The sequence below is a fragment of the Neofelis nebulosa genome, chromosome 3, assembly GCF_028018385.1.
Source record: "Neofelis nebulosa isolate mNeoNeb1 chromosome 3, mNeoNeb1.pri, whole genome shotgun sequence".
Classification (NCBI taxonomy): Eukaryota; Metazoa; Chordata; class Mammalia; order Carnivora; family Felidae; genus Neofelis; species Neofelis nebulosa.
In genome coordinates, this window is record NC_080784.1 from 154,357,258 (window position 1) to 154,370,527 (window position 13,270).

The following is a 13,270-nucleotide window of genomic DNA, read 5'->3' on the forward strand; positions in this document are numbered from 1 at the left end:
GGCTCAAATCACCTTGTCTCCTCCCTTTGTCCTTCCATTTCACCGAGTGATTATTGCTTCCTGTGTCTGCTAATCTCTGGATTGCCTGACTATCTACTGTTCACACTTCTAGCATTGTGAGGCATATTTATACCTCAATCCCCTTCTTGTTCTTTATTGAATTACTTGGTATACTTTTGGTTTCTTTGCTAGACATTGACTTAAGGCACTACTATTCTTTGATATGGACAAGTTAAGTGAAAATCTAGAGAAATAAATTCATTACATTAACATTATTTACTCCAAAACATTATCTTAAACAAAGAAAAAGGGATTAGTGAGAGTAATAAAAATCTGGCTAGATCTCTAGGCATTACTTTTGGGTTATTGTTCTAGAACAGAAAAACCTGGGCTGATACAGGTACAATTTTCCTCAAAGACAAGCAGAAGTTTGAGTAAAAATGTACAACAAAATCTAGTTAGTAACTAGGTTTTTTTTTAATGTAAACATGTATTATATTTTACATATAAGTAGTAATTTTTTAATATTTATTTATTTATTTATTTATTTATTTATTTTGAAAGAGATTGAGAGAGAGAGAGACAGAGACAGAGTGTGAGCAGGGGAGGGCAGAGACAGGGGGAGACACAGAATCTGAAGCAGGCCCCAGGCTCTGAACTGTCAGCACAGAGCCCGACGTGGGGCTTGAACTCACAAACTGCGAAATCATGACCTGTGCTGAAGTTGGATGCTTAACCGACTGAGCCATCCAGGCGCCCTTATAATCAGAAAAATTTAATACAAATGCTATATTCAGTTCTGCTAGACTTTCTGGAATTTCTCAAAGAAAAAAGTCCAATAATATCCATTCATTAGCTAACAATCATAAACTTACTCAAGCCATACAAGTAATATTACATCAAAAAGCAACGTAACTAACATTCCTGCAGGTTTTCTACCATTGACACAGAATGTCCAAATCCTTTCGGATATAAATCTATAGAACGTTTTTCTTTGTTAAGCACAACTTCCTGTAAATAGCAGGTTTTGACATTTTGATTTTATGAGATATCTCTATTAAATAGTGATTTTTAAAAAATGAAACAAGTAACATTTCTTTTTAAGGCATTTCATCATTTACTCCATTTTCTCTTGCAGTATTCTTACTTTTCTTCTTCTTATTAGTCTGTGGCAAGAGAAAGTAAGACAAAATATTTTATTTTCCCATATTTTTGTTGTCTTAAAGTGGTTCATATTTAAAGTTCATTCTTTCACCTTGGACAATCTGACAAGGACAAATGGTTCATATATGAGGAAACACCCTGAACTGTGAAGTGAGGCTCTCACACTCTGTGTACACAGTGTCCTACAGAGGTGACTATAATGACTGCAATACATCATCTGGAACTGGGGCTGCAGAAACGGTGAATCCACATCCCAGGAACAAAGTTTATTTATTTCTGCTGTTTTGATAGGAGCTGCTAGAAGCATTTTTCTAATGGTCCTAATGAGTCTCTGAAGACCTTGCTTCTTGTCTTATTTCTTACAGTACCTAAAAATAGAAGTTAGTATTTGTGCAGCAATGGAGCTAGAAAAATAGCCTCAGGAGTATGCAACAAACCCCTTTCTTTGGTTTTTGTTTTCTCGTGTTTTTTTTTTTTTTTCCCCCTCTGAATGAACTGCCAGAGAGTTTAAGCTTATATTCTATGGTTATCCTTAATCTTCTCAGGCAACACTTAACAGTTGGTATAAAATAGATGTAACATATGCTAAAAGAGTGATTCATACCCTTTGTGTCTTAAAGGTATAGCACTTTCTAGCCATGTCTGGAATCATCCAAATATGTTTTAATCCTATCCTCTGATTATTTATTTAGTACATTCACTACCGTGACCTCTGAATATCAAGCTGCTCCTTGAGAGATGAGTTTTGTTTACTACAAGAGTATTAACTTGTCAATACCCCTGGCAATTTTACAATTTTGCAATTGTACAAAGAACTTTACATGCACAGTTATTTTTGGAATTCTGCCTTTAGCTGGAAATTATTCCTTATGATTTCTTAAAATTAGAAATGGAAGAGCCTTGGATTCAAATAGGATTGAGACAATGCAGGCAGTAACTCTGGGAGGATTTTTAGGCTGAGCTCTAGCAACATGATAACCTGATAGGTGACCAGGAATCTTAGGCCAGTCATTTATCACCACAGGACTTACAGTAAAACATCCCATCCCAGGAGGGATCCGAAAAATCTGTTCAAATATTAAAACTTATATAAACTTCACTTGGAACAGAAAGACAACTTAATGAAGATTTTTGAGAGAATAAATAACTACAAGGGTTATATATTTACACTGAATGACTATATATATATGTATATGTATATATATATATATATGTATGTATATGTGTGTGTGTATATATATATATATGTAAAATGTAGTGGCTAAATGACTTTGTCAAGCCACCAGGCAGTTTGTAATATGTCCCTTTTTATTTTTGAAGGGACACCACACTAGTCATATTCCCTGCTTCCTCTGCCCCCTTACACATCCAATTGTGAATTGTAGGAGGACCCAATCAGGTGGAGGCCACAGGTCACAGGCCACAGAATTCACCCAAAACAGAGCAAAGGGGGTAGAAATTTACTGAATACACTGCCAGGGAGCAGCAGGCAGGAGAGCAAAGGAGAGACTGTCTGGGGAGAGGAACTGGTGGGGGCCGTAGCTAAGGAGGAAGGTGGGGAGGTATGGAACTATGGAATTTTCCTTTTTAGGTACCAGTGCCTGGATGTGAGTGACCCATTGGTGAGCTAGAGCTTATGGATATTTTGAGAAGGGTTGCCCTAATGGGCCTGTTTGTATTCAACCACTACGGGCCCTTCTACCTTACTCAGGTTTCCATTGCTCAAGCTGGGTACCTAAAAGCTCTTCCTCTGCTTTTCTTGTCTTTTTCTACTAAACGAATTTCTATGTGATTCACTCTCTATTACAGGGACCATGGATATTACCATCCAAACTTAGCCATGATATTGTAAAGACAAATTTTTCAATGTCCACTGGGTTTCTGAATAAATCAAATAAAGTATTTGAGTCCCTATACCATTGAGCAAACAGCAAAAACGAGGCTTACAAGGGGGAGTGCCTTAATTTCTCTCCCTTATCAACAAAAGTGAGTGAGCATTTTTTTTTTTTAATTTTTTTTTCAACCTTTTTTATTTATTTTTGGGACAGAGAGAGACAGAGCATGAACAGGGGAGGGGCAGAGAGAGAGGGAGACACAGAATCGGAAACAGGCTCCAGGCTCCGAGCCATCAGCCCAGAGCCTGACGCGGGCCTCGAACTCACAGACCGCGAGATCGTGACCTGGCTGAAGTCGGACGCTTAACCGACTATGCCACCCAGGCGCCCCAATGAGTGAGCATTTTTTACCTTTTAACTATGTGAAATAAATTCAGTCTTCTCTAAATATATACTACAAGTTTTAGTTTATGTCTTGATACTATATGTTAAATAAGATAAATGATATTTATTTTCAAAGTAACGAAAGCAAAATTGAAGTTCCATTGAAACTAATCACTAATCATGAGAAATGCAGACTTTCCCCCACCAAAGTTTGGAACTAGGAGTGAGTGTGGGAATTCTTAACTCTGTATGTAATAGCCTATTTTAAAATTTGTATTAGCAGTCCAGTAAAGATATTTTAATTTTACCCTCACCTAAAGTCAATAAAATTTATGAAAATATGTAAGAAGCAGAAGACTATGTAGAACAAGAAAACACAGCATGGGTGGACATCAAACAAAAATTGCCTGAGTTAATTAAATGACTGGATCTATTCTTAAAGAGTCAGAATGGTATCTCATTGAATTTGAAAATAAAAAGACACAAGAAAAGTGTTTGTCTGCAGAAGATTTAGAAGCTAACTTAATTACTCATTTTCCTTTTCACACATAATTTGAGATAGAAATTAAATACGACTTAAAATTTCTTTAAAATTTTATCTGCTATTTAAACATATGGAAACTCTCTAAACTGAATTCCTGTGAAAAGTCTGATCAGAATAAATTGCTTCTATTGCCTCATTTTGGCGAGTGGGATCCTTCATTTTACTTAACATGGGTGCAGAACTTACTCTCATGGACTATATTATTTATATTATTTTAAATAAGTTCATATTACAAAAATAATGGTGATTATTATCCATATGGCCTATTATGATGTGGTAATGTGTAACTAGCTCATAACTCATTCAGAATCAATGCCACATATAAAATATGTGTAAGAATAATTTGTCACAAGATTTTTAAAATATGCTATTTTCCAAACCCTAGAAATCTATCAACTCTGCCAATAAATATGCAATAACAGAGTAAGATTTTCCTTTTATTGTATATCACTTATGGTAATAACGTTTTCTTTTCATTATCTATTATTTATAAATACAGACCAAATGTTTCCCCTTCTACCATAAATCTAAATACAGGGTACATCATTGACTATGTTATCACTTTATAATACAAAGTCAGAAGTACTCCATTTAAATAACAATGAGAAATTAAATACTTATAAAAAATGTTCTAGTATATTTTAAATGCATAAATACACATAGCAGGTTCACACTTTGAGAACAAGTAAACATTGTAATGGAGAAGAAAAATTGAGTCCAAAAGCAGGTCTCACTGTTAAGATTTCAAGGAGTCATAACCAGAATAGGAGTGATATGTTTAGGAGTGCCTCGGTGGCTCAATCCATTAAGTGTTTGACTTCAGCTAAGGTCATGATCTCATGGTCTGTGAGTTCAAACCCCACTTCAGGCTCTGTGCTGACAGCTTCTGTGTCTCCATTTCTCTCTCTCTGTCCCTCCCTTGATGACGCTCTGTCTCTCATAAATAAATAAACATTTTTTTTAAAAAGAAGTGATATATTTAAAGGTCATAGAAAATATTTTGACAAAATTTTATTTTTAATATGCATGTTAAGCTTATGAATAGAATATACAGATATAATCCAAGTAATCATCTTCTTGAGGGTTATTTACTTATTTTAAAAGTCTTTTCTTGTCTCCTTTTAGACATGAATGATTTATGAAATGGTGAAAAGCTGTATTTTGCTTCACCATTAACCAAGACCACATCCTTCTCCAAAAATGCAAATAAAACCAGCTTTGGAGTCCTTTGTAAGACATTAGCCAGAAAATTTGTTGTATAGAATGGAGAAGGTAAAGGAATTGTTTGGAGTGACCCAAGGGTGCATAACTAGGAGTAATGGCATGAAATGAAGTAAAAAGGAAATCTAGGCTGATTTTCAGATCGATGTCCTAAGTTTATTAGGCTATACAACTCTCTCCCAAGGGAAATGGTGAAAGGCCCATTATCTCAGTCACTTAAAATTAACCAGGCAGAATACTCCAGGACATAATGTAAAAAATAATCCTGTATTGTCAGAATCAGATGGAAGAGATGATCTAACAGGTCTTTTCCATCATTAATTTCCATGGTCTATGAACTAGTGATTGTGGCTGCAATTAGCAGTGTTTAAATGAAAGGGCAATTTCAATACCGCAACTAGCTTCCCTGGAGCTAAAAAGCCTGGACCTAATTCAAAGTGAAAACAAGGGGAGGAGGACCAGAGCCAAACCAAACTACAATAAATATACTTAGAAGTGACAAAACAAGGAAATTCTAATGCTAGCGCTGCTATCGATGGCTGTTTAGTCTTTTTCTTCTTCTTTTACAAAGGAAAGTTTGGTGGCAGGCCCAGTATTATTCTTTTTCACTCATGCATCATCTTGATTCATCGATTTATTTTCAGGTTCGGGGATAATGAGCATTTGGAGAACGTAAGCCTTGGCTCTTTAGTTAGCCACTTGAAATTTGTCCATATCTTTATTCTCCCCTTTTGTATGTTATTTTATCAAGCAATTTCTAAAATATTCAAAATGCACAAATGAATTTCCAGGGATGTCTGTAAAATTGAACTGCCCAGGAGATTGAAAATAGGATCTCTAACTAACCAGCAACCCTTAGTAGTTATCTATGTAAAATTTTTAAAAATCATTTAATTTGTCTTCAGCTATATGCTAATTATTTATTCCTTTTTTTATGCAAAACAATGGGAGAACTGAAAAGAAGCAACTCTATATCACGGATGCTGATTGGGTAAAACAACTTTCAAAATAAGAATGAGAGTAATATTTGACTCTCACATTTTCTAGAAGTAAATATTTCAGAATGGTGAAATGAACATCGAATTGCAAAGGAGCTTCCCAGGAAAAAGAGAACCATTTCCATATCAGTAACTACAATCACAGAAGTCTATCAGATATTTGCAGAAAGGCAGAGAAAAAATTTAGCTGGTGGTACTTTTAGTCAAAAGGAAGAAAATGGCCATATTTTAAAATAATTCATATGTTTTTGAACTCCGCAGTCATTTTTAAGCCATAGTCTTTGCCTTCAAAAAGCACACAGTCTAATGGGCAGGAGGAGGTAAAACAGTAAAACATGCACTGAAAATAGCACTGATTATAATTAAATAATTTAATAAATACAACTATGTGTGACACAGAGATGAATTTGCCTGACTGCTTCAAGGACCAAGCCACCGTTTGCTAATCTGTGACAGTGCATTTGTGTATGTGTGGGTGTGTGTGGGGACAAGATATGAAAAAGCATATCTGCAAGTGGGGGGCAGATTGAATAACTACATGGACAAATAAAGTATATAAATGTCTTTGGGGAATAGCAGTTGTATGTTGCCAAAGGGAGAAGTGTAGGCAGGAGTACTAAGAGAAAAGTTACACGATACAACAAGGATTCTGAATATTATGGACTCCCTTCAACAGCAATAGAGAACCATGAAAACATTCTGTGTTCGCCTGTTCATTTGTTTGTGTGGATAGCCAGGGACTACTACTGTGGTCACGTATGCATACTACAAAGATTTCTGTAATGAACAGACTGCAAAGGAGAGGTTGCTGAAACCACAGAGATCAGTTAAAAGGCTAATGCAACAATGCTAACATTTTTTCTCTTCCCAAATTACTTTCAATATTAATCTGGCTCTTCACCACCGCCTCCCCCCGCCCCAGATAACTAGAAAATATTGCCAGATCTTGAATAAGTATGAGTCTATCATAATTCAGAGGAGATCAAATGTAATTAAGCTGAAATAGATAAAAGAAAGTTTATCCATGTCACTTATGCAAGACAAACAGCACAATAACCGTGGCAGAATGAGTACATACAACAGCCAAGTTGAATTCTGAAAGGTTATTAAATGAAAGTGGAAACCACCCCATAATCTCATGTACTAAGTACAAATATTGGCCTAAGGAATTTCAGCTGCCGCTGTGAACTTAACAGAGCAAGAATGGTACCTAGTGCTTTTGCTCTACTAATACTAGGTTAGAAAGCTAAGAGGCAAAGCTTGGAAGACCACAGGGGGGCGCTTTTACCGAAAGCAACATTGTTCATTATCAAAAAGGGGCAAATAAAAAAAAAAATACTTCTGGGGGCGCCTGGGTGGCGCAGTCGGTTAAGCGTCCGACTTCAGCCAGGTCACGATCTCGCGGTCCGTGAGTTCGAGCCCCGCGTCAGGCTCTGGGCTGATGGCTCGGAGCCTGGAGCCTGTTTCTGATTCTGTGTCTCCCTCTCTCTCTGCCCCTCCCCCGTTCATGCTCTGTCTCTCTCTGTCCCAAAAATAAATAAAAAAACGTTGAAAAAAAAAAATCTTTAAAAAAAAAAATACTTCTGAAGGAATAAAAATGTATTTTTCTTTGATCACTTATAGAAACTTTTCTTAACAGCCATATTTTCTCTGATGGCAGGAACATAAGCTTAGCAACATGAACACTCACCTCATAGAGATCATGTAACTATGAGCACCTCTAGTGGAACACTCTAATCATTTTTGAAACCACCTCTATCATTGAGTACTCCCTATGTATGGATAAACTGTTTTTTGTTTGTTTGTTAGGTTTAGTTTGGTTTTAACCAGTTGCTCTAAATATTGATGATTTATTTTAAACTTTTGAACTCATTTTTATCACAAACTATACCAAAGCCTATTACTACAGAATAAACTTTACTGTAGGGGAAGCTTAAACCTTATCATTGGAGATATTTTTTCTCTATCAGGTATTTCTATAGCAATTGCTTTTATCAATAATTGCAATTATCATCAGATAAGCTCCAGGGTGTTTAATGTCACAAGTAATTTATGTAGCCTCTCTCTATATATCCAAAACTGAATATACATTATCTTAAAATTTTCTCTAGAACCTACTAGCACCTCAGGCACTGTAGATGACCTTATATCCCAGGGTTGCCAGGGAACATAGACGAGAATAATCACAAGAACTGTTACAAATTTCTCAACATCCACATATAAATTTCTTTTCCCTTACATTCATCTTTTTCTCTTTTGTTCCACTTCCATTAGAAGATACGCCCTTCTATGTGCATGTGGAAGGTGTTAAATATCACAAGGTACTTAGAGCTACAAATGAGAAGAAAGAAGGGTGTCCTATGGGACAAACCCTTTCAAATCATGGGGCAAAGGTGGCACACTGTGTCTCACACAACCATGTTCCCCCACCATCTAGCTCTTGACATGTGAAGCTTCTGATATGAGAGACAAGTAAATTTAGTACAAGATTGTGAAATATACTAGAGAAAGATACTATACATATATATATTTAAAACACATTATATTAAATGAATCATAAATTATATAAATATATAAATATAAATAAAATAATATAAATATAAATTATATATATAATTTGAAATGGACTTGTTAAACTTGAAGAAAGGCATCTTGGTCTTTCTTCCTTGTAACTCTAGGCTCTTTTAGAGGAAAATGAAATCTCCTAACAGATGCAAATCATACAACCTTTGTCTGTATTAATTTATCTTCACATGTCTATGGAGCCTGATTCCTAAAGGATGATGCTAATGTCAGCTTTACTCTGCAAAGCATGAATTGTTTTTTGAGCATTTTATAGTTGTGGCGAGTGATCACTAGGTATTAAGTAACTTATCTAAACTCACAACCATTTCTGTCTGAATTCATGGAAAATTTAAGTAAACATTTTCAGAATTCATCTCTTTTTTGGCAACTATTTTGTGTATTTGTTTTATGTTCTGTGCTTTGCATGTATTTTCTTTACTTGGGTGAACTAGGTATCATTAGCCTGTTTTTGCATATAAGATAATTAAGGTTGAAACTGACCTGTCCCAGGAGTGAAGAGTGATCCAAGAAAGCCCTCAGCAGATGCACCATGGTTGCTGGCTTGGTCAACATTACCATATATGAGAGCTGCAGGCATGGAAGCAAGTCTTAGTCAGCATTCAGTGACAGTAGTGAGGAAGGAACTGTTTTTCACTCACTTTTGGTGTCCCCCAGTTTCAGAAAACCGGGCCTGGCACCACAGGCTGAAGTGAGGTACAGAGGAAGTAGCAGTTCATTGACCTCAAATTTATGACATCTTCCAGCAGCATCTACTGTAAAAAATATTCAAGATAAAATCAAATGAAAGACATTGTGAAAGTTATTTTTACACTTGATCTTAGCCAAAAGGCCGAGAAGCGATGTGAAAGTTATTTTTGTGCAGAAGACTTCCATAAAAGTCTTTGTGATAAATCAGGAAACAGCCTTGTAGTACTTTGAGGAGGAGAAACTATGTTGTTTAATGTTGTTGAAGGGGATTGGGTACATTAGCAGTAGCTAATGTTACAGACTGTGTCCCAGTTCAAAGCAATATGCAACAGATCACAACTGTTGTTAAATCCTAGGTGTTAAGCACCCCAAATTACCAAGAGTACCACCCATATAATGAAAAGGAGGAAAAGATGAATTCAAAGACTGTTCCTGGAAAGCAACCTAACAATGCCATCCTTACTACAAATGATGGTTACTGTCATATTACTAGATGTAAAGTCATTATGACCTGCAATCAGATATACTAAGCTTCCCTGGGCAACAATGGAGAGTGCTGGCAAGTATAACTACGGTAAAGGAGATAGACCAGTTGGACAGCAAGTGCACTGGGGTGCGAATGACTACTCAGCAGAGGGCTTCTTTCCCAATGACAACCTAAAAAGGGCATCAATAAAGAAGATAGGAAAATCGACACAATGAAACCCAGGGAAAAGAGTCACCTCAATTTGGGTACTGCCACATCTTCTATTACCTACCTGGACACCCATAGAACCATATTCCAAGATGACAAAGACAAGAAATGTAGCACATCAACCATCTGAAAAAAACTCCTACCCCAGAAAACCCTAAACGTAGCCCCCAAAACCCTAAAATCTTGCTATTCAAAGGGCAGTCCAGGGACTAGCATCACCAACATCTCCTAGGACCTTGTTAGAGATGCAGAACACTCAGGCCTCACCTCAGACCTACTAAATCAGAATCTGCATTTTAACAAGATTCCTAAATGATACGTGTAGATGTCAGGCTGAAGAAGCACTGCCTTAATTCACAAGAGGGTAAAGAGACATTAGCATCAAATTCACCAGATGAGCAAAATACATCTGCTCTGAGGCTGTGCAATGGATTACTGATTAAATGCTGCCTTAGCAACTTTAACCTCATCCAGTTTTGTTATTCAACTAGAAGTAATTGACATGAAATTACAGCAATAAGATTTGAACTGAAGGAGATGGAAAGAGCTCAGATGTTAGAAAATGTTTTAAAATGTATAAATTTGTGAAGGTTACCATCTCTGAAGCTTTTAAGTTGGATTGATAAATCCTAAAATAATTAATAAAAGAATAAAGTAATAACGGATATGTCAAAAATAAGAAAATTAAAATTGCTTGTAATCAAAAACAGAGTGCAAGTAAGTAATTTTTTTGTTATCATTGGGAACCGAGTTTTCCACATAAGAGACAGACTCTACGGATGTAAGATTTTTAAGATACTAGGTTAAAAATATCCCTGAAATCCTAAATTTTCATCAAAAATATTGTTTTATACTTATAATGCACATCTTTAAAATGTAATAATTCTTAAATATGGCAACCAAATGCAATGTGTGATTCTAGATTGGATTCTAGAGTGGAAAAAAATTGTTATGCAGGACAAATTTGAATAATTCAGTTGGCAAAGGTCAAATACAGGATATATTTTAAAGAATAGTATTTTATCATTATTTTATTTGATATTTCTAGTGCGGTTGTTTAAGATAATATCTTTGTTCCTATGAGCTGTGTGCATAAAAGCTTTGTTCGTAAGAGAGGTACAGTGAAGTACTTAGATTATATAGGGTCACGATTCCTTCACTTTACTCTCTAATGTTTTAGAAAAATAATATTCATAAACATAATACTATATGGGCGTAAATATCCATAAATATCAATCCAGATGAATTTATCAATAGCCAGATAAAACAACAGTCACAACATGTTAACAATTGGTGAATCTAGGAAACGTACAGAATATGTTGCCGTATGTAAAAGCAAGGATGCTATCAAAGACTGCCGGAAAGAAAAACAAACAAAGACTGCTGGAGTCCTGTCTTAAACTCCCTGGAAAAGCCTACCATAAGTCAAAATTTGTCCCACAAGTGGCAAATTTTGAGCATTGACAAGAATAATCATTGCAATGTATTAAAACATTACATGTCTAATTCCATGAGTTTATCAAGATACAAAAATATTTGTTAAATTCCCAATCATCATTTTTGGAATATATATAGAACTAACTTGCTATTTAAAACTGGTGAATGAAGGAAAATAATCAGACATGTATCTCGACAACTTTATCACAGACAACCAAATAATTAAATGAGAAAATGTTTCTCTCCATGGCAATATTGTAGCTAAGAAGCAAAGAAAACATTGTAGAAAAAATATCATTTTTCAAACTCCTAACAAAATCTTTAATTTAGGCAATGATAATCAACAGATAATCAATCAGCATCATAAAAACCAAGACAACTAGCAAATTTAAACATTTCGATGGAAGAACACAAACCACCTATGAAGCATTTTTGCCAAAAACATCTAACCTGAATCGGATTCCAGTCCCTATGTATGATAGGTAGGAAGCAAGGAAGAAAGGAAGGAAGGAAGGAAGGAAGGAAGGAAGGAAGGAAGGAAGGGAGGGAGGAAGGGAGGGAGGAAGGAAGGGGAGGGAGGGAAGAGGGAGAAGATAACAACAACAAAAACATGGAACTGAAAGCAATTTAAATGCTTGCTATGTGCTCACTGAGTTCATAACCAGAACTATCTGCATTATCTGTGTAGCAGGACTTCTGTTGTATTTACATAATATCCTTCTTTGGCAATATTTTCTTATGTCTGGAACATTTAAAAGCACCTTTAAAGATTTTCACATGGTCTTATATACAATCATAGTGATTTTTTTTTGAGAACTTCATTTTTAATTTGCAATGTAACTTTGAAGACTATTTTCAAATGTTAACCTATAAGCACATATAGATTTATTCGAGTAAAAACAACAAAATAAAAACAACAAAAATACCGATAACAAAATCAATAGTGGGAGTATAAGAAGGATAATGTTTGAGAATATAGTCATTGAACTGAATGAGGAAACATGAGCTTGGCCTTCAGAAATAATAGGTTTGTTATAAAGAAGAGGTTAGAGAATTGTAAAATTAATACCAAAAAGTAGGTCAAGCTTGGATATCAATATAGATAAAATATAACCCATTTAAAATATTTTAAAAGATTCTATTAACTTTTTACAGAAAGAAAAGTTACAAATGATAATTTTATACTTTCATGAGTTTGACAAATGTAACCAGCACCCAGATTTAAAAGAAGAAGAAGAATTAATCCGTACCTACAGGCTCTTTTCATGGGACTGATGAAAGCAAGAACCAGAAATGGAAAGTCGGGGAAAGAGGGAGGGAGAGTGGAAGGGGCTGTGCCGCGAGAAGGGAGGTGGCCATGGTACAGTTGGGGGAAAACACCACTGTCCCATGCAACCGGAAGTCTTTGAGCAACTTCATTTCTCTGCGAGTGGAGGGAGGGTCTGGACTAGATTGTTTCCACCTGTGTCCAAGGTTCTCTGCAGGTGCAGTACCTGCACAGCACGCAGTTGTTGGATCCAGCAGAGCATACCCGTTCGAAGTCTCACCTCATCCGGGTGGAGGGGAAAGATGCAGATGGAACAGAGTCACGGGAGTGGATGTGACCGGAGCCAAGGCGCAGCCGGCAAGGGGCTGAGGGAGAAGGAGGACCGCCTGGCCCAAGATGGCCAGACCGTCAGTGCGTTAAAGCAGACGATCTCGGACCCACAGTGTTGTGTGA

The 13,270-nt window shown here is 36.1% G+C and overlaps 1 pseudogene; it reads right to left on the bottom strand.

Annotated features, from left to right (window-relative positions):
* Window positions 1-9,415: 9,415 nt before the first annotated feature.
* LOC131508292 (U2 spliceosomal RNA) lies at window positions 9,416-9,573 on the bottom strand (annotated as a pseudogene).
* Window positions 9,574-13,270: the final 3,697 nt, after the last annotated feature.